Genomic DNA, 26728 nt, shown 5'->3' on the forward strand with positions numbered 1-26728 from the left:
GTCCTGATAATTAGGAGAAATTAGCCCTTATGCATTGCTTGGTGTACAGGCTAGATGCATATTTGATGCTGAGATACACATACAGCTACAAACAAGCTGTCTTGGGAGTGAGACAAAGAAACGGGCGTGTTTTATTGCACTCAGAAAATCAAATCATCATCATCCAAGGCCTAAGGCTGGTTGGGCAGGAGGAGAGCTGAGAATCGCTGAAGCCGGGGCAGCCCTGAGGCTGTGGGAGGGAGGAGGAGGAGGAGGAGGAGGAGGAGGAGGAGGAAGGCAGCTGCTTGCCTGCCCTCTGTGCAGGTTGCAGAGCTGACGGCCACCGGTGCCCATATGGCCAGGAGCAGGGGCACCCTCTGCACGTGGCTGGGCTGCCGCGGGCTGCTGGGCTGATTCCTGCTGGGCTTTCTTGCAGGTGAGTACGGAGAGCCCAGGGCTCCACCCGCAGCTTTGCCCTCTACAGATACTTACGTGTGACTCCTGTTGTGATTAACTCCCCATCGGGGAGCTTTTCCTGCTTCTCAGGGGTGTTGTAAAATACTCATCCCACTGTTTTTCTAAAGGGTTGTTCTCCCGAGCAGTTTTGGTCTTTAAGGAGTGAGGAATATTACGGCTGCGTGCTTCGGCCCAAGAAGAGCCCTGGTGAACTGACAGGGTCCAACGGTAGTCAGATGGGTAATGGGTAATTACCAGTCTAATGGGTAGTCAGACATTCAAAAAGGAGAGATTAATAGAAGAGTCTGAGACTTCTGTGACTGTAAAACCTCCAGGATTATTTTTTTGTGGTTTGTATTTCCTGATTTTTGCTGAAGATGGGTTTAAATGCTCCTATTCAGTTGCTATTTCAGAAATTAAAAGGCAGAACGTAGAGGAGGAGGAGTTTTGACTGACAGCCAAGAGTGGAGTTGCTGAATTTTCCATTATGTGCAATGAACTTCACTGGAACACTAGATTCTTTTCTGCACTCACTTGCAGCATTTGATTTTGAGTCTAAAATTGCATGTCTGCATCTGTGCTTTTTAAACTTGTGTTGTAGCACACACCTAAGGCTAAAGCATGAAAGAAAAATCCATGAAGGTTATTAAATATGAAAACTATTAATTTGATTTAGGAGATCCCTGAGCTGCAAATTTCTGATACTTGAGCTATTCTTACCCTTTTCCCTGAACATCATCTTTTGGCCATGCTCCAAAACAGAATCCTGGGAAAGATGGACCTTTGGTCCCATCCAGTATCACTGTTATGTTCCGAGTGTTCCTACAATTGCATTTAAGTCTAACGGATCATATGTATTGCGCATGTGACAGCACATACACTCGGCTTTGTGATTACAGTTTGCACAGTTTGGGATTTTTCTAGCTAGAATTGTAAAAGGATTTTATTTTTTTTTTTAAAGACAAATTCATGTAGTTGGTATGCTCTCTCAGATTTATGGCAAATGAAAAATCTTTAACTTTTTCAAACTGACAAGGGTCACAGTTAGCTTTATTCCTTTAGTTATTAAATAGACTAACCCCACCGTTCCCCAGATGTGTAACTGGCAGGGCGGCTGTTGAGTCTTAGACCTTCACCTTAAACATTCTTATGCACGTATTTTTAAATATACGTATAAATTAAATAAGGGAATTTCATCATGAGTATCAGGAGTTCAATCTTTCCACTGCAAACAGTTAACTGAGAATTTAAACTATAGTTTAAAATTAATGAGAGGTGAATCTGCCTTAAAAGGGGGACTGTATTTACCAGATATTTAGGGTGTGCTCTTCTTAATATGTCCCTTTTTTGACAGTTCAGTCAATGAACTGTATTTAACTTCTCTGTTTCACTTCTATGTTTGAACCAGCAAACGCTGACAGAGGATGCTCTAAGCCCTGTTCGTTGTCGTGGTTTTAGGGAGACTGTTCAGTACTTTAGGTTGCACATGGGCTCAAATATTTGAGGACCGAGGTTCTTCCTAAGCAGCAAGCTTTTCAAATTCAAACTTTTCAAATTTTCAGGATGGTTTACAAAACTGACCGAGAAAACACCCGACTCATCCGATGTCTGTTAAAATGTGAGACAGAAACTTGTGGCTGAAATGAAAGCAGAAAACACCTAGCAATTCCTCCGGTAAGTCCTGCGCAGCTTGGTTTTGGAATAATTTTATCAGTTGCAAAAGCCAGAAAGTGATAACATCAGCTCCAAGGAACGGCCTGTGAGAGCAGAGCTCTTTAGATGCTTTGGAAGTATTTGGTTTGTACAAGAAGGGAGAGACTCACAACCCTTCTGTCCTCCTCTCCCTATTTTTGCAGTTACCTTTTGGAGTGGTTGTACTCTTAAGAGTGCTTCCCTCAAGGGGCGTTACTGCCAGTGCGTATCATGCTTTTTAGTATGATTTTCTGTAGTCCTGATTTAATGCAGTGTAAGTGTCTGGTTTTTCTTCACAAGCGTCCGAAACTCTAACATCACATAACTTTGCTTTGTCTCAGACCGAGATGATTTTGCTGTGGTTGGGGTATGCTGATTGCTATTAATTACATTTGATTGATAATCTGTCCAGCGTCCACTTAGACTTTCAGTTTGAGTAGCTAATAACCCAATTAGTCGAAGTAGAAAATGAATATATTCAAAATGCTTCAAAGTTTGCCTGGCGCTGAGTTGCATGTATAGTTACAACTGATAATTCCTTTAGTGTGGCCAGGCTGGATAATGTCCTGTTAATTGGGTGCTTGAGGTCCCGTTATTCCCTGTCTTCTGTTTCAGGTGGTGACGGGCCCTGTCCCAGTGCAATGTGTGTGTATGGTTGGTTAAGTCTTGCATGATGCAATTGTTATTAAATACGCTTTTTTAGCATCCTAGTGCATCCACGTGGTTCTTTCAAATCATCTAAAATGCTAGGGATAGAGAAATACCTTCTTGTTTTGCCGTGTATTTCACTGGAAATGAAAAAAAAATCATTCTTGTGCATATTTATATCTTCTACAGAGGAACAAATATATTCACACAAAAGGTAAACAAATATAACCTCTGGTTAGTAACATGCAGATATTCAGTATGTAAGTCAGCAACTGCATCATAAACATCAAAGGATTGCTGACAAATTTTATCTCTGTACATTTATTCTTAAACTAAAAGGTTTCATTTCCAATATCAATTAGCTTTTTAAGTCTATAGGCCTTATCTTATTTTGTACTTGTTCCTCTCAGTAGCTTGAGAGTTTCTGAAGATAATGTTTGAGTGAGAGTCCAGGCAACACGGAGATTGATGGCAGCATGAAATAGCTCTGCAATTATGCTAAAGTTTCTTGGCCATAGGGTATGTATGGTCTCTGGTTTGTCTGCTTGCTTTGATGATGGGCCACATGTTTTATACTGGTTTGGTCTTTTTTCCCCCCTAAATTCAAATAAAAAGCAGGAACTGCAGAAAAATTATCCTAATACACTATCCAGAAAGTTTGTTAAAAGCATAAAAAATGTGAACTTAAGAATTTTTGATCCCCATTCTTAGTTATTTAGACTACTAAATCTGTTTTTATCAAGTGGGGAAAACAAACTTTGAGTCTCAGAAAGTGCAGACACCTTGATATTGAATTGTAGCTCTGGAAAGGATGAAACTGGAAGGGAAAAATTGAAAAAAGGCATCACACGTTGTTCAGTCTATTTTTCCTGGTGGCATATGTAGTTTTTAAACTAGGGTACTTAAGGAATTAAAAGGTACTTAGAATACTCTAGACAATTAAAAGGCAAGAAGACGACAGGTAACAAGCTTTGTCAAAGGTTGCTTCCGAACCCTGGTGCATACCCACACAGTTTAAAGAGAAGGAAAGACAAAAGCAGAGAGCAGAAGGTTGTGGTCTACATCAAGAACCTAGATTCATTCAAATCCAGGAGGCCAGGTTGGATTCACGTGAAAGAGCTGGATGTTACGACTGCAAGGCTGCTGTCTATGAGAAGTTCTGGTGATTGAAGTTCTGGTGGCTGAAAAAAGCTGATGTTGTGCCCATCCTTAAGTAAGGCAAGAAGGACAATCTGGGGACACTATGGGTAGGTCAGTTTTACTTCAATCCGTGGAAGGGTGACCAAACATCCTTCTACAATCTGTTTCCAAACACAAAGGACAGTTAGGAACAGTCAGCGTTTTTTTATTATGTGTTTATATGATCACCCTGATCCAGGGCGATGGTCTTCTGTAAGGAAATGACTGTCTATATGTATCCGTGGAGATGTTACAGTGGCTGAAACATCCTTGACTTTAACGAGGCTTTGGACATCGTCTCCTGCAGCATTCCCATTTGGAAGCTGAAGAAGCGCATACTGAAGAACAAGTTGTTACATTGGTTGAAAACAGTCTGAACTGACAAGTTGAAGTGGTACTAATGGTACTTGGTACCGCTAATTAATGGTAATTAACGGTATCTGACATCTGTGGGGCAGCCATTAACAAGTAGCCTGTTGGGAATTCGAAGCTGGTGCGTGGTACCCAGCTGACTGATCAGCGTTCACCATAACTGTTGTTCAGCGGGCCAAACAAATTGTAGTCAGATTTCTGTAGGGTAGCCCAGAGGGGCTGGATATTGTTTCTGACTATTTATGACCATTATTTGTTACATCTGATCTGGATGTAAATGTTATTAAGAAAGCTTTTATTATTCAGGCTTTTGATTAAGAAAAAAAGAACAAATCTGTGCAGATAATTTGACATAATGATTTTCAAGTTAAACTTATTAGGACATGTTATGCCAAAAATGGACAAACCCATAATCAGATACCAGAGTTATTTGGAGGATTGCTTTCTGAATGTGTAGCTTTTTTCTATCTGTTTCTGCTCCTTGCACACTGTTCATATTATTTAGCTGAATGTCTTTGGCACTGATTTTCATTGCTTGTGTGTAGATGTGGCTATTTCTGTTATGCAAAGAGAAAGGTTCAGCTGACTTATCTTAAGGCCTCAGGAAAGATCCTCTGCTCTGACTACATTTTGTGCTTATGCTGGTGCAGACCCTGATAAACGATCATGTTATACAGCTCAGACTTTCAGTATAAAACCTTACTTTCCACGTGTGTAGCTTGAAGATAAGCTTTATACACACTGATCAGAGTTCACTGTTGTGCTTCTCTGCATTTGCTGCTTACTTGCGTTTTTCTATTTTATTTTAGCTCGTTTACGCAGTTGCCTCACCTCGCAGGAACTGAACAGAATCTTCTACTTGCTGAACAAATTCAAGGCCAGTGGAAGGGTTTTGGACTGGATTCAGCAGAACTCGTTCATTATGATGTGCTGCTTTCATATCCAAATGAAAAGCAGCCAAACTACATCTCAGTAATTGACGGTCAAGGGAATGAGGTGACCTTTTTAATGGTTAAACTACGTTTATCTAAGACTTCTCTAAAGAAAGAGTGTCTTCCTCTGTTTTACCATCCACTCATCCCAGCATGTGTTTTATAATATGATAAAAAATCCAGTGCAAAGGGAACGCATTTTTAGAAATGATTTTGCAGACTGTGTAACAGAACAGCAGAGTGGCTGAAATCTCAGTGTCTCATACAGCAGAAAGCGGATGTGTGGAGAGGCTGCAATTAACACCAACAGATTATAAGGTGTAAGACTGGCCCTACTGGTTCAGCTTAAGGATACATCTAGGCTAATATCCTCTTGCCATAAACAGCCGTGAGTGGCTGCACAGGGAAGTTTAAGAACAAATAAAGGCATGTAAGGCATGCAATCCTTCCAGTGTCCAGCTGTTTTCGGGTCAGGGGTTCTCTGAACTTGGTGCAATTAGTCTCTTTAAGAATCCTCCTTAGACCTCTTTTCCAGGTATTTATGCAGTTAGTGACCCTTGTTAGATCTCTCTTCCAACTACCTGTCCAAACTCTGCTTGAACATGTGTATAATTTTTGCTTCCACAACATGCTGAGAGGTAAGGAATGCCACACGGATGCTATCCATTGTAGGAAGCACTGCCTTGTTTCATCTGAACCTGATCCTACTGGCTTCCAGTGGTGTCTCCTAAGTTAGTGTTGGAAGTAATAATGTACAGGCGGTCTAGAGTCACCTTCTCCGTTTTGTATACTCATGGGAATAAAGAAGTAAATATAAAATCTGACATGGCGCCTGAGCGAGGAGAGGAGATGGGACTGCTAGAGAAGCATAGGTAGGGATGAAGAACCCTGGTAGAAGCTAAGGAATGTGTGCTTGGGGATGACGTGAGCTTAGAGGTGAAAGAATGGAGAAGTTATTCCAGAAACTCCCTAACACAGTCTCTCAGCTATAATCTCAAAAGGTGAGAAAGTGGACGTGAACCTTGAGGCAACAGGAGTGTTACATGAGTGATAGTGATGAAAGGCAGCGTGTTTAACTGGGGCGTAACTAGCAAAGAGGTGAAGAGGGGAATTATAATACAGGCGAGAGTAATCACAAAAAACACCTGTGATGGCATGCATGAACTAGGTGTCTTTTTACTGTTACCACCTCTTGGCAATTTTCAGCCACTTCTTTGCTTAGGTTCAGGCAGTGCCTTCTGACAAGTGATCTATCTCTGTATTCATACCTGCGCTCTGTTATAACAATTCAGCTATGTATCCCTAGCTGGTTTTTTGTTTGAACTTATGTGCGCTAGTTAGAATTATATTTTTTACTAACAATTTATGGAAACTAGCATATCATGGGCAATAACTAAGCTTAGTGTATGAACTCGTGCCTGGAGGTAGAGTCTTTGACCAAAGACTTCTGTTATTTGTTGATAGATTTTCAATACGTTGTTGTTTGAACCACCTCCACAGAGGTCTGAAAATGTTACTGATATACTGCCACCTTATAATGCTTTTTCAGCACAAGGTGTGCTAGAGGTAAGAAAAAACAAATTATGTAAGAGTATTATTAGCTGAAGTCATCTATTGCAAAACACTTGCTGGGATGGATTGCTCCAACTTCTCAAAAGATTTCTTGTAGTAGTTTTAATTAACTATTAGTATAAGAAAACACGTAAGGACAGCTAGGCCGCATATTGTGTGAAGGTTAGAAGTCTCCTATTAGAAAAAGAGCTCAAAAAGAGCAAATCACATAACAAGTGAAAAGCTTTTATCTTTATGGAAAATGTTGGGTACACCTCAGGTTACTCCATATTACTCAATCGTATGGAGAGGACTTGCTGAAGTCACAAGTAGAAATAGCAATATATAAATCAATTTGGAAGACATTTTGGATTAAGTGAATGTCTTCAAAGGCTACAAAAGTCACTCACTTAATCTGATCATTCATCACGGAAGAGCGAGTCAGAGACAACTTTGCATTGCGCAGATGAATGAAATCATATAATAGTGTTTGTGTATGCAAGAGATACCACTATTTTTTCATGGCCACAGAAGTTTGTCAGTTTAGCAAAGTGCATTGGCTTCATTTCCAACCTCGGTTTATAGGGTTGCTGTTAAGTGAAGGGTAACATAGAAAGGTAAGGAGTTTGAGCCAATGCATCCTATAGAATATTAAGGAAATCTTTTGCTATTGTTTTTATGGGCACTGGTTCTCATTTATGGAAATGCAAAAAAATAACTATATCATACATAGTGAATAAAACTGTGTATTTCTGAGAACAGGTATATTGTTGGTTGAACGGCCAGCTGCCGTGAAACTGCTTTTCTCTGCAGGCAGATCTGGTATATGTGAATTATGGCCGCACTGAAGATTTTTTTAAGCTGGAGCATGAAATGGGAATTAACTGTACAGAAAAGATTGTCATTGCCAGATATGGGAAGATCTTCAGAGGAAACAAAGTAAGGCTTGTGTTTCATTTTTCCCTCTGTGGGTCAGAGAGGGCTCAAGGTAGAGCCGGTGGGAGTTAGGGAAGGCTGTAAGTTGGAACACATGAGCAGAAGGACACCTGCAATGTGTCCATTGTGGCTGCATTTTAAGAGTAACTTCCAAAACAATAAAAACAGATGAATGCATTAATCTCCCGAGACTGAGATGACTGCAAACTCCTTAGGCAGTTCTTGCAAGAGATTAGTTTAGGGAACTGAGTACTTTATAGAGCCAGGGCTTTTAATACTTTTCATCCATGGAACTGCAGTATTTTGAAGAGGTAAGTATTTGACAAGGAGTCTGATGCACAGAGATTGAATAACTAATTCTTTTGACTTTAGACAATTCTGACAAAATTGGTGATAGTGGGACAGTGGGGATATTGGTCAGGTTTTGTGCCTCAGTTTCATTCCCTGTGCTTTATTTCATAGCCTTGAGCTATGACGAAAGGTGTGATGCAAATAATGAACATACTGTGTTTTGCTGTGGTTTGATTTTCTGCTGAGTCTGTGGTCATTTTCCCTCTTCCACATATACAACTTCTAAAGCTACATCCCCATGAAAGTAAATTGCAACATTCAGATTTCTTTTTGCATAAAAAAAAAGCCCTTTCTTAAAAGCAAGTGTTTTCACAGGTTAAAAATGCCATATTAGCAGGAGTCCAAGGGATCATACTTTATTCAGATCCTGCTGACTATTGCGCCCCAGGAGTAGATCCCTATCCAAACGGCTGGAACCTTCCAGGTGGAGGAGCCCAGCGTGGGAATGTGTTAAACCAGAATGGAGCTGGGGACCCTCTAACGCCAGGTTATCCTGCGAAAGGTGAGTGAAAGATCTGTACCCTGAGCCATCAAGCATTTTATAAATTGGTGCTGAAAGTTATTGTGGCACAAGAAATTAATCTATTTTCAGTAGAGATGCAAAGTAAAAAGCTGCTTAAAATTATTTTATTAATTTTCCTATTGAAGACTAAATTCTACCTGTATGTCATAAAATCTAGAATCATAGAATGATTTGGGCTGGAAGGAACCTTAACAATTATCTAGTTCCAACCCCGTCCCCTGGGCAAGGACACCTCCCACCAGACCAGGCTGCTCAAAGCCTCATCCAGCCTGGCCTTGAACACCTCCAGGGATGGGGCAGCCACAGCTTCTCTGGAAAACCCGTTCCAGTGTCTCACCACCCTCATGGTAAAGAATTTCTTCCTAATATCTCATCTAAATCTACCCTCTTCCTGTTTAAAAATGTTACCCCTCATCCTATCACTACACTCCCTGATAAAGAGTCCCTCCCCATCTTTCCTCTAGGCCCCCTTCAGGGACTGGAAGGCAGCTCTAAGGTCTCCCTGGAGCCTTCTCTTCTCCAGGATGAACAACCTCAACTCCCTCAGCCTCTCTTTCTAGGAGAGGTGCTCCAGCCCTCTGATCATCTTCGTGGCCCTCCGCTGGACCCCTTCCAGCAAGTCCACGTCCTTCTTGTGCTGAGGACTCCAGAGCTGGACGCAGTACTCCAGGTGGGGTCTCACCAGAGCGGAGCAGAGGGGCAGAATCACCTCCCTCGACCTGCTGGCCACGCTTCTTTCGATGCAGCCCAGGATGCGTTGGCTTTCAGGGTTGCAAGCGCGCATTGCCTGCTCATGTTGAGCTTCTTGTCCACCAGCACCCCCAAGTCCCTCTCCTCAGGGCTGCTCTCAAGCCATTCTCCGCCCAACCTGTAGGTGTGCCTGGCATTGCCATGACCCAGGTGCAGGCTCTTGCACTTGGCCTGGCTGAACTTCGTGACGTTCACACAGGCCCACCTCTCGAGCCTGTCCAGGTCCCTCTGGATGGCGTCCCTTCTCTCCAGTGTGTCGACCGTGCCACACAGCCTGGTGTCGTCAGCAAACTTGCTGAGGGTGCACTCAATCCCACTGTCCATGTCACTGACAAAAATGTTAAATAGTACCAGTCTCAATACCGACCCCTGAGGAACACCACTCGTTCACTGGTCACCACTTGGACATTGAGCTGTTGACCACTACTCTTTGAGTGCGACCATCCAGCCAATTCCTTATACACTGAGTGGTCCATCTATCAAATCCATGTCTCTCCAATTTAGAGACAAGGATGTTGTGTGGGACAGTGTCAAATGCTTTGCACACGTCCAAGTAGATGATGTCATTTGCATTTCCCTTACCCACCAATGCTGTAACCCCGTCGTAGAAGGCCACCAAATTTGTGAGACACAATTTGCCTTTAGTGAAGCCATGTTGGCTATCACTGATTACCTCCGTATTTTCCATGTGCCTTGGTATAGTTTCCAGGAGGATCTGCTCTGTGATCTTTCTGGGCACAGAGGAGAGATTGACTGGCCCTTAGTTCCCCCGGTCTTCCTCTTTTCACTTTTTAAAAATTGGGGTTATGTTATATGTCCCTTTTCCAGTCAGTGGGAGCTTCACCGGACTGCCATAACTTCTCAAATATGATGGATAGTGGCTTAGCAACTTCATCCTCAGGACCCATGGATGTATCTCATCAGGTCCCATGGACTTGTGCACCTCCAGGTTCCTCGGATGGTCGCGAATCTGGTCTTCTACAGTGGGTGGTTCTTCATTCTCCCAGTCCTTGCCTTTGCCTGTGGCTAGAGCACTTGGTAGTGAATACGAAGCAAAAAAGTCATCGAGTACTGCAGCCTTCTCCATATCCTGGGTTACCAGATCTCCTGTTTCCTTCTGGAGAAGGCCCACATTTTCCCTAGTCTTCCTTTTATCGCTGACATACCTATAGAAGCTTTTCTTGTTGCCCTTGATGTCCCTGGCCAGGTGTAATTCTGTCTGGGCTTTAGCTTTCCTAACCTGCTCTTCCCTGTCTGCTCGGACATTTTCTCTGTATTCCTCCCAGGCTACCTGTACTTGCTTCCACCCTGTGTAGGCTTCCTTTTTGTGTTGGAGTTGTCATTTCAACTGCTTATTTCAGCTGGTGGCTTTTGAGTTGGGAAGGGAATGTAAGTTTTTAGGAAAATCTCTTTGTATGAGCCCAGCCTTTTAAGTTTTAGAAAAGCTGCTTACAGCCTGTGAAGCAGTAGAAAATGGCTGAGAATTTATAGCCATTTTTAAATGCCTGTGTTTCTCAAAAGAACCAGTTTAAACTAGACCATAGTCTACCATCAAAGAGGACTAATAGCTTTGCTTGGAGGTATGTTTCCTTGCTGATCCTAAATTCCAAGCAGAAAATCAATTTAAAATCCTCTTTACAGGGACTAAAATTTCTGTATTAAAAATAACAGTAACCTGGAGTCTTGTGAAACTTGGCACCGTGTGCTTGTCTTGTCCTTGTAGGCGTCCTAAACTCAGTCTGAACTAAAGTGCGCAGCAGGCCTGTCTGCCAAGGGGATGGGAACACAGGGGTGCTTCTGGAAAGCTCACTGGCCTGTGTGACCGTTGTTGGGGGCATAAAACAGCACCATACTTAAAAAACCAATAGAATGCGTGTGCCTGGCCCACCAGATTCAGAGAGACGTTCTCTGTCTTCTACATAGGTAAATCCATCTGTGGATGTCCTCTGCAGCTTGTAAACAGGCTGCACAGGGGCTTTCTTCACCTCACACTCCGGCGTGGTTGTCCCACAGTCAGCTTTGAGGAGATGTAATGATACGGATGGACAGCAGATCTCACCTTGCATCACATGTGGGGACTTCTCATACACAGTTGTGCAGATGCGCTATTGGGTTTGTGGCTCTGTCATTACATTTTGGTTTCCTAGAAACAATGTCTAAGAAATTATGTAAGAATGAAAAAATTGATTTATGCTCGTGGCTACTGTGTGGCTGCACTGTTCAAAAGTATTTCCAGTTTGGTGAAAGTTGCTAAGAACGCTATAAACTTGACGTTTTGTTCTGGTTTCTCAGAGTACACTTTCAGGTAGAAAGTTAATGAAGGTGTAGGGATTCCCAAAATCCCAGTTCATCCCATTGGGTATCATGATGCAGAAGTATTATTACAGTGAGTATACATCGGTCCTCCTCACCAGAAGCCAGTATTCACAAATGTTCAGCAAATTTTTTTATACTAAGATGGTAAAATCTATGCTGTTACTTGTATTTATAGTTCTTTTGAAGTAATGCATACTTCAGAAAATGTGGACAATTCAAAGCAAACTCTTTCTGGCATAATGTTTTTAAGAATTTTGTAAACCCACCTTGGTTTAGGTGCAGTAACCATTAAGGGAATTTAAGGTTTTAGCCTACTGGTCAACTACATTTGTCTTGGTTTTCACTTAACAGCGCAATGGGAGGACCCGCAGCTCCAGACAGCAGCTGGAAGGGAAATCTCAACGTGTCGTATAACATAGGGCCAGGATTTGCAGACAACTCTTCTACAAGGTCTGTTTTAACACTTGCCTATTTATAAAATATTGCAAAAAAAAAAATCTCCACAAGAAAAATATTGTGAAACAATGCATCTAGAGAGATTCTGGAGAAACTGACTTTCTTCTCAGTGTGAAACATTTGATGATAGCTATTAGAATTTGAAAATAAATTATCAAAACTATGTTTGTGCTCAGTGTCCCCAATGTCAATGGACAGACACATTCAGAGGGTATAGGTCCAGCCCTGTCATTCCAACTTTAATCCTTACTTTAAGGTTCAGACGTTGTTTCACTAGTCCTTTAAAAAATGGCTATATAGCAGTAAGTAGACATTTTATTACTACTGTTGAATTAACCCTAAACTTCCTCCTCACTTCAAGCTTTGGTCTTTTCTTTGCTGTTTCTGATGACCAAGGGGACAATAGGACAGCGAGCCTGTAGCTGTTGAACGCAGAAGGGCTGATAATTCAGTAGTTCTCTTCTATGCGTGTGTCCCTTTCCACTGGAAGCCTCCCAGGGTTTCTGTGAACTTAGAGCTGAGAAGTGTGGCAATGATTTGGGAGCCCATCAACTGTTCCCCGAAGCTGGTAGGCCCTGTGGTTGAAAGCCCTGAACAATAACAGCGCAGAAGACCCCAAAGCACATATATCTTCCTAATTCGCTTGGGAGGAGCCAGCCTTTGACCAGTTGGATTAGCAATACTGTGTTGGTGGTTTACATTTGTCAGCTCTAACAGAGAAATACAACTGTCCAGGTCTCCAGCACTAACAGAGTCGCTCTCCTGCAGACCAAGCCGCGTGACAGTTGCACCTGGCGATCGGGGGTTTGACTGGATGTCAGGGACTGTCATAGCATTCTTCCTTGTTTATAACTGATAAGCTGCAATAGATAAAGCTAAAGATCACTCTTCTGTCACTTTTTCACCTAAAAATACTTTCAGTTTACATGAGATATTACTCTGTGAGGACTGGTAGCAGACCACAATGAACAGTGTGTAAAAATGGTGCGTCATTATCACTGCTCCACCTCCTGCAAAACAAGAGTATGTCTGAATATATAATTTTATAAAGACTTCAGTGGTCATTATTCTTTCCTGCTCTGCGTTAACACTAGCTGAAAATGAGTAAAGTAAGAATAAATAAATAAGAAAGCATATTCGATATAAGCGAGGTGCTATTTGGAATGTCTTGAAGAGCAACAGTGAGAAAAGAAACAATATGATTCATCCACAAAACATATACGTGGGAAATATTTTTGAATGCACTTTTTAACACTTCCTGCTTGATCGGGTGGCAGTTTTTGTAAATACGGGCTAATCCTACATACACCTCTTTCTCAGAGTAGCTCCATATAGAAACAAATCTTTTGAGTCTTGGTAGAAAGTCACTTGCACATGGGAAGTGTGCAAGTATATGGATGCTCAAGGCGCTGGTGTCAGTTATTTTCTGGGCAAAGATCCAGTAGCTGTCCTGAAGTAGGTTTTGATTTTGACAGCTGTGCAGGTTTGCTGCTGAGAAGATAACTTCAAATGGCAAATTTTTTGCCAGATGCAAAAAAAGCATTATTTGATGCTTTGTTTCTTCTACAGGTTAAGATGGGCTGAATACTACATTATTTTTAGCTCTCCTAATACCTGAATTTCCTTCCTTTTTATAAAACTTCAAAAGTGGATTTTACTGGGGGGGAGGAGTAGGGGATGGAGGACTGACAAATCTTGATCACTTAGATCTGCTGTCCTAAACAGAGATTTCAGTTTATTCCTGGATGAATATTTCTAATGACCTTCTCTCCAAGTTCTATCTTATAACACAGAATTATGCTATGAAACCAAAGTGTATTCTTTATAAAAGTATGTATATCCACAATTATAATTTCGGTCAAAATTCATTACTGTATGTGCTTTTCATTTAACTCCTCTACTACACAATTATCCAATTGACTGCCATAAATAACAGGACAATAAATTCTGTAAATGTTTGAAAGTTTATAGACTGTCCCTCTTCATAGGCTTGTTGTTTCTAAGGCATCTTTCTGGTTAACCTGAAATGAAAAATGGGACACTGATGCAGCATGGTCAGTGCTGAACACACAGAGCAGAAGAGAAGCACGAACGTCCTGGCTCACAAGCGATTACATTGACTTCTTATTGCCTTCTCAGGCAGAAATGGCTACTCTGTACTGCGTTTCCTTTCAGAAGAGTCAGAATGCATGTTCACACAAACAATAAAATAACACGAATTTACAACGTCATTGGCATCCTCAGAGGAGCTGTGGAACCAGGTGAGCAGTGAGTGCTTGTGGCTTTTAATTCCTTCTTTATTTTGTGTTTGGTAAATTGTTCTCATGTTGCAAGAAGCTTCAAGTTTTTTAGACAGCCAGATAATACGGATTATGAGAAACCTTTAATAGTTGTCCTGTCCCTCCCAACACACTGTTTTTCATTGTCATTCCCAATAATGTATTTGGATGTAAATGCTGGAATGATAGATGTCAGGGAATTTTTTTATAAAGCCTATCATTTTACAGTAGGTTTCTCAGATTACATTACATCACTCATACATTTTGCCTTTGCAAAAATTAACACAACGCAGAGTACAGAAAACTAGTGATGATTTGGGACCTCAACATACTATTGCTGATACTAAGTAGCAGGCTGTCTACATGAAAAACTTTTTAAGTGGAAAAATATGCATAAAATATTTATTGACTTTATGTATATACTTGCAGATTACTTTAAAAAATAAACTTGTAGCACTGGTATCAAACTTCATATTTCGTTTGAAAGAAGTAGGGATGCAATCAAATGAAATACAGGTAACCTAAATGCATTTTTAGTTAAGGCTTGATGTTGTGTATTTGTTTCCAGGCAGATACATTATTTTAGGAGGCCGTAGAGACTCCTGGGTATTTGGTGGTATCGATCCAACTACGGGTGCAGCTGGTTGTACAGAGTTTTGGTAAAATGAAGATGGAAGGTAACTTACTTATTGCAGACATAAAATGATGGATATGGAAAACAGCAGCTTTGGAGAACAGTGTTCCCACAAGCAGTTGTGTCGATTTAACTTCTTACCGCTACAGAAAGTTGTATTTCTCATTATGAAAGATGCAAATTCAATTAAGAGATGCACACGTGTAGCATTGCATCTCAGTTGGCTGAATTTATTCCCTCACGTCTCTCATCAGTGTAATAGTACCCTCTTAGTGGTGTGGAATGAAAATATTGCATTAAGAAGGAATGCCTCTGCAATAGTGTGTTCCTCTAAGGAGTTTAGAGAGGATTTTTTTTTACTGCTATATCGATTAGGTGCTATTTTTTTAAAGTTATTTCAATTAACCGTGGTGATTTTTCACTAAACTTTCTAACTTTAAGTTGAATTTTCAAGCTTAACTATGTGATTGCAGGTTGGAGACCTAAGCAAACTATTATTTTTGCTAGCTGGGACGCAGAAGAATTTGGATTGTTGGGCTCCACAGAATGGGCTGAGGTAAATAAAAAATAGTGTAAAGAAAGCAACACTTGAAAATCTGTTGCAGGCGGCTGCAGTACCCAGTGGCATCAATTCCTAGACTGCAATCAATAGCTCCAAGATAAAATTGGAGCTCAACAGACTCCTTCAGGTGCTGTGAGGCCCTCATATATTTATACAAATTACCCACCTAACTTTTTACAACATAAGTGCAATAACTCTTGATTCAAAGCTAACGTCCCTCAGTGGTCTCTGTGTGGAAATCCATCCCTTCATTTAACAGAATGATAGCATTTTATATAACCTAAATTGGTCTATTTTCTAACTTTCTATTTGAGAAATTCCTTAGTTTCTGTAAACTACAGTCCAGATCCCGTAGCTGTGATCCGTAAGAACTCCCAGCCCTTTGTGTGGAAATTAATCCTCCTGGGCAAATGAAAGGGTAGGTATTCTATGAGTGAATAGTTCCAAATTCCTGTGAAATTTCCAGTATTGTAGAATCTCGGGGCAGGAAAATTGATTAATTCTGTAGTGGGATCTCTGACTATATTGCTGCCTGGTGCTGGGATGTTGAGAAATTCAGAAGTGAGGTTTTGAATATCTTTCTCTTCCTTTCCCTGTTGGGCATGGTGAGTTCGTAACCCTGTAAGTGTACTTGTTCAGCCCCGCTAAGAAATACAGGTCTTACCAGAGGTTTCATTGCTTGTCTGTAAAATCCAAATTACAAATAGGGCAGGCAGAAAATTGTCTGATGAAACACATTTCTGATGAACCATATCAATTTATTAGTACTGAATGGTTTAACGGAAACGTGTTGTCTTGCTCTTCTGTCAGAATTTTATTTACATGGTTATATTTAGATATGTGGATAGAGCTTTGAAAATCTATAAAATGAAGTATTCTAATATTATTATTTTTTTTTAGTTTATTGGTATATATTACAGGAAACCAAAACATTACGTAGCAAAATGACACATTTCGAAGGAGGGAACAAAACCAGAAACATGCTTCCAAACACTAAAGGGATTCCATAATTCTTCTGCTAACAAAGCTGAGATTTCTATTCCTTTGGATTTCCACTAATTCTTTCTTCCGTAAACTGTTTGGCTTCTAGCTGCAATAGACTCTCTGCATCTTATTATTGGTTTATGAGATACTACATGAAGAAAGCATAATTTAAATGATCTTTTAAATCATTTACTGAGAGATTTTAAAGAGCTGGCAATTCAGTTTCATCCCACCTGAACTCCAGCGGTAACAAAAGTATACTGTGTATAAAAATTTATTTGTGATTTCTTTGTCTGTGTATCTGTGCACATATTTAGATGCTGTCAAGAAAAAACACACAGTTGTTTTAACTAAGAAGAATAAGAAACAATGATACTTAAAGATCAATTTCTCTTGAGCAAGTCATGAATAAATTTTTATGTTTGGGTTGTTCACATGTTGCTACTGCTGTTCTGTAATGTTTTTTGTTTAATAATTTAATATATAGTAACCTATCAATCCATATTTCATGAAAAAGCAGCTGTACTAGATCAGAAAGCCATGAGGGCAATTCATGTTTGAACCTCAATGTTTAATATTATCGCTTTCTTGCTTTATCCTGGTGGCGTGCATTCCTCCTTTTTGACACCTAAATTAGATTCGGTTTCTCGAGGGACATTCCTCACAGCTCACATTCATGTTTTCTGCAGCTGTCAGATCTGTCATCTGCTAAATCTTGAGGAAAATTAACCCATGGTATTCACCGTCTGCTGCGCAACAAAAGACTCCGCAACTGTGGCCACATCCTTTTGTTACATAGACAATCTCCATTGTTCGTAAATGAAGGAAATTCTTTGTGTTGCAGACATGCCTTTGCATATATGCAAGGCCTCAGGTGTGCATATACAGGCTTGCTCCCTCCCTTCATATTCTTTTGCAGAACCTCACTACTGTTTGTTTTAAAGATATCAATTTATTTATGAAGTTAACAATTACTGATCCAACTTTTAGTTCATGTGACTTACAAATTATTAGTTAGGTTATAAATTGAATGAATCAAATAGCAATTACTAACCTAATTAGAATATCTACCACAAAGCCAAGGCTTAGTAAAATACCACTCACTGATTAGAATAGCCGTTTCAAACATAGTTACCAGTTTCCAAAAAATTAAACGTGTGTGTATATATTTAGCATGAAAGCAGTGCTTGGTTGACTCAAAACAGTCAGTTAAATTTATTTGAATAGGAAATGTCAGTGCTTTGACTCATCCCTTTTTGAAATGGAAGAGTGTAAAAATGACAGCAATACTCAGTTTAGCGGTGTTAAAACTGAGTTCAGTGCTGGGCACTCCCAGGATCAACTAGGGACTAAAAGAGGAATTCTGGCTGAGCTGAGCCCACAGTCACGTGCTGCATGTGCAAAAAGCCCTGCAACCGCAGAGTAAAACACACGTATAACCTTAATTTACCCTGTTACAATGCTGTTCGGTGCTTTTGCTGTTCCGTCTCACTCCTGTGTGATGCAGCAGGCAGCACCTACATTTTGTGGATGTTTTCCGCAACAAATTCAGTCCCAGAGAGCAGGGGTGTATTTCATATGCCCAAATCATTGACCCATCCTCAACCATGAGTATCGTTAGTAAGGTACATAGTGCTGCTTATCCGGACTGGGTTCTTAAAGGCACGATGAACTGAAGGCAGGTCTGTGTAGACAGAGGGAAGAGAAGGCGGCAGATAGATACACAGAAGATAGAGAGAAACCTCACACTTTTTAAGGGCCTTTTGTTAGTAGAAAACCAATTTGGAAAGCAATCAAAAAAGACCAGGGCAGGGAAAGAGTTTGAAATACAGTGTAGTCACCCTCCGGATGAGATCATATCAAAACTGTTAGGATAAGCAAATGCTCAGTTGAAAGAAACTGCCTAGAGCGGTAATTAAAAAGCTCTCTTGATACTTATTCTTTGGTTATACAATGAATGTAAATGTAATGCATTACAAATCTATACCCGAAGCTATTAAACTTCGTATTTGAAGGTATGAAAACTCCAAAACACTGTTTGAGCCAGTGACTCACAGGGCTAAATCTTACTCAAAATGTGTCGTTACTCACGTAAGGGAAATAGAACTGCCCTTTGTGTGATTTGACCAAAGCGTTCTGTGTGTATTGCCCTGTCTTTCGGACCCAGGTAAGATGGGTGTCCAGATTCGTCAGAGTCGCTGAGACTTCCTCCTTTTGAAAAAGTTACCAGATCTGATGTTTCGTAGTTGATACGAATAGTTCCTTACAGAAATTTATAATAACAGAAGAACTTTAGCTGGATTATTTTTCTTCTTTAGCTGAGAAACACCAATTATTCACCAGGCTAGACATATAAACTTAAACCAATATAAAACTTAAATAAATATTTGAAAATACTTAGAATATTACATCTGTCTTTATTATCTTTTTCTTTTCCTCTGTCTTGCCATACCTACCCAGTAGATGGCAATATTTACTTGTAAGTAACAAATGCTGATCATGCCTTCTGCAGTGGAAATTATTTATCAGTCTTTGATTGTACTATAGAAAATGCTAAGTATATAAACACATCTGTCTTTACATATATTGCTGCCCAATTCATATTAGTTTGGAAATAGATGATTAACGCTTTAAGATTGCAGAGACATGCCTGATACAATTTTATGGCACTTGTGCATAATGTGTACGTTGTTTTTTAAATGTGGTCAGTGTCATAAGCAGGATTGCTACCTTTGAAAGATATTCCTAGTAATATAGGATACTGAATTAGTGTGGTGAATAGCATCAGTTAGAATAACTAAGCTTGCCACTCATCTAGTGTCTGATCCTACTAGTGTCCCTGATGTGCCCTCCAGAAGAACCGACTTCCATTTCTTTGAAAAATCTGCATTTTGCATAAATTACTACCATACTGTAATGTAAGCAGTCTCACTAAGATTGGTCTTTTCCACATGTAGAATAAACAAACAGGGATCAGGCAGTGATTTTGAAGCTTAATTTCAGCGACTGGGAATTGCATCAGGCAGAGTCCGTTACACTAAGATCAGGGTGAGTCTTCCACATTGCTTGAAGAAGTTTGGTAGTGCTGAGCAGTCATCTTTTAAAAACAGTTCTTCGTGATTAATAAAAAAGCTACAAAGAATCTTTGGCTGCTTTGCATATCAGTGCCTTTTCTTAATTTAGCAAGAAACCTAAATGTTTGGAGAATAAAACATTTCAGTGAAGCATATATTATACACACTGTCAAGTTCACAGAAAGGTATTTATAGAATCTGATTGGAGGTGTGTATTTCATTCCACAATACTATTAATAGGACCCTTGATATACAAATCTTCCGTGATGGTGTTCAGAAATAACTGCACAAGGGGCCATGACTGAGGATTTCTGCTATCCAAACTCCCACTGCTTTCACTTTTAATGAGGGCAATCTCTGTACAATGAACTGAAGGCAGGTCTGTGTAGATAGAAGGAAGCCTCTTGTGCAACAGTCCGTGGATTCAGGTTGTTTCAGTTTCTTAAAATAAACACACAAAAATGAAAGGATAGTAAATTGTGTTTTATAGCAAATAGCTTTTTTGATTTGGAAACTGCGCGAGACATCATAGTCGTTAAGTGATCAATACATCCCTTACCTGCAGTCAGAACACAGTGCACTGACAAATTTGCTTGCTCTTTTTTAGATAGCAGACAAATTCAGCAATTATCCTGTTTATCATTTACCACACTGTGTATGAGACCTTTGAGTTAGTGGAAAAGTTTTATGACCCCACCTTCAAGAAACAGCTTACAATTGCCCAGTTACGAGGCAAACTGGTTTATGAACTGGCAGATTCCCAGGTCATTCCATTGGACTGTAGAGATTATGGAGAAGCCTTAAAAGGATATAGCAATAGAATTTATAACTTGGCCAAGAAACATGAAGAACAGCTGAAAACTTACAAAGTATCATTTGGTGAGTAATAGCCACAACACTATTTCTTACCTGCATTAATGAGAATTATGCAAGGGCATGATATATCTGTTACAGCTCTGAAACTGCATTCCTTATTTCCCTGTTTCAATTCTCCCATCATAATAAAGAGCCTTTTTTTTTTTTTTCCTAAACGTAACAGGGGTTTAACACATTATAGATGGGAGGGTTATGGATGAGAGGGTTATAGTAACTTTCATGCATATTACTAATTTTGGGCATTATTGCAGTGCTCATGAGCAGTCATGGAACACAATCAAATGCAGAACAAAGGGATAGTATCAGCCTGCTTCTCACGTTCTTTCTTAAGAAAGAAGACCAGTTAAACATTTAGGGCAACTGCCTGGAACTTGGGAGATGCAGGTGTCCACTTCTCCTCAGCCAAAGCCTTCATCTGACCGTGGGAAACATGCTGAATATCTGTCTCTGTGCCTGGATGCCACTTGTAGGCAATAGGAGCACCTCTCTAACTCTGCTGCAAAAATACATCCATTTGCTGAGCACTTGAACACATTGCAACGAAGCATATAAAACAGGTCGGAAGCAGCAGAATACTCTCGATCCCAGGCTAGGAATGCTTCCACAGTAAGTAATTTCTTTCTTCCTTCCTTCTTTCTTTCTTTCTTTCTTTCTTTCTTTCTTTCTTTCTTTCTTTCTTTCTTTCTTTCTTTCTTTCTTTCTTTCTTTCTTTCTTTCTTTCTTTCTTTCTTTCTTTCTTTCTTTCTTTCTTTCTTTCTTTCTTTCTTTCTTTCTTTCTTTCTTTCTTTTTCTTTTTCTTTCTTTCTTTCTTTCTTCTTTCTTTCTTTCTTTTTCTTTCTTTCTTTCTCTCTTTCTCTCTTTCTTTCTTTCTCTCTTTCTTTCTTTCTCTCTTTCTCTCCCTCTTTCTTTCTTTCGCTTTCTCTTTCTGTCTCTCTTTCTTTCTCTCTCTCTCTTTCTTTCTTTCTCTTTCTCTTTCTTTCTTTCTCTCTTTCTTTCTCTCTTTCTCTTTCTTTCTTTCTCTTTCTTTCTCTTTTTCTCTATCTTTCTCTCTTTCTCTTTCTCTCTCTCTTTCTTTCTCTCTTTCTTTCTTTCTTTCTCTCTCCCTTCCTTCCTTCCTTCCTTCCTTCCTCTTTTTCTCTCTTTCCTTCTCTTTCTCTCTCCCTCTTTCTTTCTTTCCTTCTTTCTTTCTCTCTTTGTCTTTCTCTCTTTGTCTTTCTCTCTCTCTCTCTCTCTCCTTCTCACTTTCTATCTTTTTGTGTTTCTGTACCAAGGAGGATTTTCAGTTGGTCCTAATTAACTTGGTATCTGAGGCACCCATGGTTTAGAGACATAAACTAGCTTTTTGGAGATGCAGTACACTTTTGGGTTGTGTAAAGCATTAGAAATAAATCAAATCCTCATTTTGGGAAAACTAAAAAGTTTAAAACTTTGTGTAAAGGCTTAGGTGAAAAAATTCTTGACTATTTTGAAAAGTCACCCTTTTTTGTGAAAAGGCCACTCAAGACAGGAAGCTTTGCATGATGGATCATCTGGTCTCAGATTTTGCATAACACAAGGATTTATTTCCATACGTCCCTGTGTTTCCTGTGACACATCTTGTAAGGAAACACCAAGTCTGGACTTCCTTTTTGCAGTAGTAGAGCATCTACCAAAATTTCTGTTAAATGATTTATTTTCAGTATTTGGGTTTCTTTCTTATTTAAGTTTAGAAGCTGCCCAAACTACCTTCTGACTAATACATCTTTTTTTTGTTCCTAGAACTCTGTCCTCTGGCAAACTTATAAGTATTGCCACAGTTGTGGACAAGTGTAAATTCTCACCAGGGGACGTGGATCTATCTATACTGCAGTCCCGGAATAGGTCACTACATGAAATCTGTGCCTCTAATTATGTAAACTAAACAAAAATATTAATACAAGAACGAGCAAGTGTAGGCTGGTGATCAAGTTTCCTAGAAATAGAAGAGCAACTGAGACTGCAGAACAGCTTTCAGTAGGAGTCCTGGGAACAGAAAGCCTGTCATACCAAATAGGGGGATACACTTATAAAAAGTGGTGATAAATTTATAAACAGTGAAGGGCCAACAGAGGACTGGATTTAGGAGATGAGCTAATCTTATGCCCCATATTCCTGTACGATCAAAGAGAGGATACTCAGGTTTATCTAAAGTTTTCTGAAACTTGTGGGCAAAATATACAAGTTGTAAATCTTCTCTCTTTGTAATTGAGTTGAATTTTGGGAAGGCCAGAAGTTCTTCTCCTGATAACATCCATCTTTTACTTACTCTGTGAAATAGTTGTATAAATTTATAATTTTCCCAGGCCTGTATTAAATAGACCCTTCCACAGGAAAATCATCGCAGCTGATGCTGTCATTAAAAGAAAGGCCTGCTGCTTCTTTGGCTAAGTTATTTCACATGTCTTGGACATACTGCCAGGGACCGAGCAGGAAAAAGCAACTGACATGCCTGCTTGCACATAGCCAGGTGTCCTGGTTTGAGGTAAAACCACGACATCGGGCATAACAGGCAAAATCCTGGGGTTTGAGTAGCAGCCCTGTGCGATGGCAGGCAGGGTCATGGCAGAGACACCTCCTGTGCTGTTGGTCCAGTCCACGAGTGGAGCGAGCAGTCCACTTTGATCTGCCTTGTCTATCCCTGCGGTCCCTGACAGTTGTGTCTTTTATGCCTCACCTAATACTATTCAATATACATATCACACTCTTCTGTTATGGTATGAATAGGGCATAATGTTCCAAGAGGGAAATCCTGCTGTCCTTCCACAGCCTGCTGGAAGAACTGGTGTTTTTTATGTAAGTCAGGCTTTTTATACCTAAATGCTGCATTGCACCCCTTTGTGAAAAAGGAAACTGCAGAGATCTCTGTTTACGATGCCAGCCAGTCTTCTCCTTGCCCGGCAGAGGGAAGATGTGTACTTGTGAAAGCTTTATCAAGCATTCTGCTTTATTGTTGACCTCATTGCACAAGGTCTTTGTCTATTACTGCCGCTAGTGCAGCTCTTTAAAGTCTGTGCTAGGGAAACTAGTGAATTATGGAAAACCAATGAAATTAATTCAATTATATCAGCAAAACAAATGTAGTTTTTCACTGGGCAACTGAAAGGTATATTGGGGTCAGCAGATACTCTGAAGTTGCTCACAAAGTCCTTCCTTTTCTAGATCCTCTTTTTTCCGCTGTGGTGAACTTCTCAAAGGCTGCTGCTGAATTGCATAGCAGACTTGAACAAGTTGACAAGAAAGAGTAAGTCTGAAAAAAAAATATTTTATATATATATATGTATATATGTGTGTATATCTGCCTTAGATACCCAGGGTGGCAGTTCTTTCTTTCCAGTGACTACCCAAGGAGACTCTCGTTAGTGTAGAATAGAGCACTCGAACTCTGAGACAGGAAATATCTGATAAGATGAATTCTGCTTCCCGTGATGCATAGTATCAGCTGCAAAGCTTATTACTAGCATCAGCTTGTCATTAAAATTATTGTAATACATGGAAAGGCGGGTAGCAGTAAAAGTTGGACTGAGGTCTGTATTTAGACACCTACACTTGAGTGTTGTAGGTGATGGCAGAATTTGTACTTTCAGCACACCTCAAGGAGACAGGATGATGCTTCAGAGTATGTAAGACATCCATATGATGCTTGCAAACCTAAGGGCCCCATAGGAAGGCCCTCTGAGCCACACCCTCTGAGTGCTGTGGCTGGAGGCCAGGTGCTCCTGTACCCCTTGTAAGGTACCAGATAGTTGTGTTTAGGCAACTGAATCCCATCCTTACTATGTTACTGTATAGATTAGATCAGGAGTTTGGATACTTGGCTTATGGGTGGACACCAAAATCATCATCTTGGCCTAAATCTCAGCCTTCCTCTCCCCTCTGTTAAGTGGGATGCTTCTAGTGCCATTTAATACTAAAAAAGTATCTGACACTCTCAGTCTCCCATCTTATTTTGCATAGTCTGAAATCTTGGAGTTGAGTTTTCTAACACAGACATCTTAATGCATTAATATAACATGTATTGAATATCTCCTTGCAAAACCTCATCTTTTTGCAAGCTGTGGACCATCTTTGTCATTTTCGTTCTTTCCAAAGGAGAGGAAAAGTGTTTAAATGAAACTAGGAAGTCGTGTTTCTTCATGGTGTGGAACGTCTCTCTCTCCATTTCCTGAAGTCCAGTCGCAGTGCGAATCATGAACGATCAGCTGATGTTTATAGAAAGAGCTTACCAGGAAGGAAGTTTTACAGGTGAGGCAACAAGTTTCTTGAGCAGCTGTCTGAGGCACTGGATTGTTGCTTTAGTATTGCTTCAGTTTCACTCTGAATAGCGTAAGTATAACTTTAGTTTGTGAATGATGTAAGTATTGCTTTGGCTTTGTTAATAATGAGGGTCGAAGCTTAAAAGCTACGAACTCTCAAAAGAAAAGGAGGGATCGATACAGCAGCTGGTGATACAGGATCCTTGAACAGCACAAAACGCTGGGGTGGAAGCCCCTCAGGCCTTACTGATACCGAGTTAAAAGAACATCTGGTTCCCTCCTGTGTAGGAATGTGTCTGAGAGAAAATGGTCATGTGAGCCAGCCTCCCTACTATGAGAGATTAGATTAAGGGCAAAACAGGTGGTAGAAGATGGAATTAGTACATGGGAAAAACAGGAACTGAGAAGGTAGAAAACATGTTGTGCTAATGACTAAGTAATTTACTATGTGAATTCTTGTAACCAACCTGATCTGTGAATGAACTGCATGGACAGCGTGTGAACAGAGACTGTAAGCCAATCATATAGCTGCCGCTAGCGCATGCTCTTATTGCCTGACTATATATACTCTGTGAAAACTTGAATAAAGGGAGAACGATCATACTCATATTGAGATTCCATCGTTACTCCGGGTCCGTCTCCCACTCCGACATCCTCCGACACTCCTGACTGGAACAATGTAGCTCAGTGTGAAATGCTCTGTAAGCGGATGGGTTAGACATCTGCTAGCTTTAGTGGGATAGAAGGAAGTCTTGAGACGTTGTCTCCTTGAGTAGAATAGGTAGGGAGAGATGCTAGAATAAGCTAGTTTTGTGAGAACAGGCGTTGCAAACTAAGCCAAAAGATGAACTGAGTACTCGCAAAGATCGAGTTCAACCAGTGGACATGGTCAGGAAGCCTAGCGACAACCACCAGAGGATGCCGGAAGACCACTAATGGACATGGATGCACACGTGTCAAGGACATTTGCATATATTAATGAGTTCTAGGTGATAATATGAACATGTTAATCATTTCTGGGAAATGTAATGAATATGTATATTCTGATCGTTTATAACCTTTGTAGTTGAGCAACTCAGCGCGCGCACTAGGTGAAGTGATTCCCTGTGCTCCCAGCATTGCAATAAAGAATGCCTGCTTTCTAAACCTCCAAAATGGAGTCTTAGAGAGTCCTTAATCACCAACTTACGGTATCACCTGGAGTCCATGCTGAGCTGGGACTCCTGCCGCTGGGGCTGCCAGTTGCTCTGCCACGGCTCATCCTCCAGGCAGGAGTCTGGCCCCAGGGAACACCAGCTGCCCCCGCTGGAGACCCGCTGCCAGCTCTGACAGGACTCCTGCCTTACAGGAACACTCACAGCACTGCCGGGCTGCTGAACCGTGCCACCCATCTTAGTGCGGAAACCTCCACTCCCCTGGCTTTATTCTGCCCCCACCTCGTTCTGGGCCCACGAGGTGTTGGCTGCTGCTAACACCTGGCTAGGGGCACCAATGATAAAAAGAAGAACTTCTCTAAGTACGTCAGGGGTAAAGGCAAGACTAGGGAAGACTTGGGCCCTGTCAGGAAGGAGGCAGGAGACCTGGTCACGCAGGGTATGGAGAAGGCTGAGGTGCTGAATGACTTTTTCGCCTCGGTCTTCACCGGCAAGGGCTCCAACCACAGCACCCAAGTTGCAGAATGCAAAGGCAGGGTCTACGAAAATGAAAACCCGCCCACTGTAGGAGAAGATCAGGTTCGGGACCATCTGAGGAACCTGAAGGTGCATAAGTCCATGGGACCAGATGAAATCCATCCACGGGTCCGGAGGGAGATGGCAGATGAAGTCGCCAAGCCGCTTTCCATTCTATTTGAAAAGTCGTGGCAGTCTAGTGAAGTTCCTGCTGATTGGAAAAGGGGAAACATAACC

The 26728-nt window shown here is 40.7% G+C and overlaps 1 pseudogene; it reads left to right on the top strand.

Moving 5' to 3' along the window:
• Positions 1-333: 333 nt before the first annotated feature.
• Positions 334-25948, top strand: LOC141737649 (N-acetylated-alpha-linked acidic dipeptidase 2-like; annotated as a pseudogene).
• Positions 25949-26728: the final 780 nt, after the last annotated feature.

The sequence above is a fragment of the Larus michahellis genome, chromosome 1 (assembly GCF_964199755.1).
Source record: "Larus michahellis chromosome 1, bLarMic1.1, whole genome shotgun sequence".
Lineage (NCBI taxonomy): Eukaryota > Metazoa > Chordata > Aves > Charadriiformes > Laridae > Larus > Larus michahellis.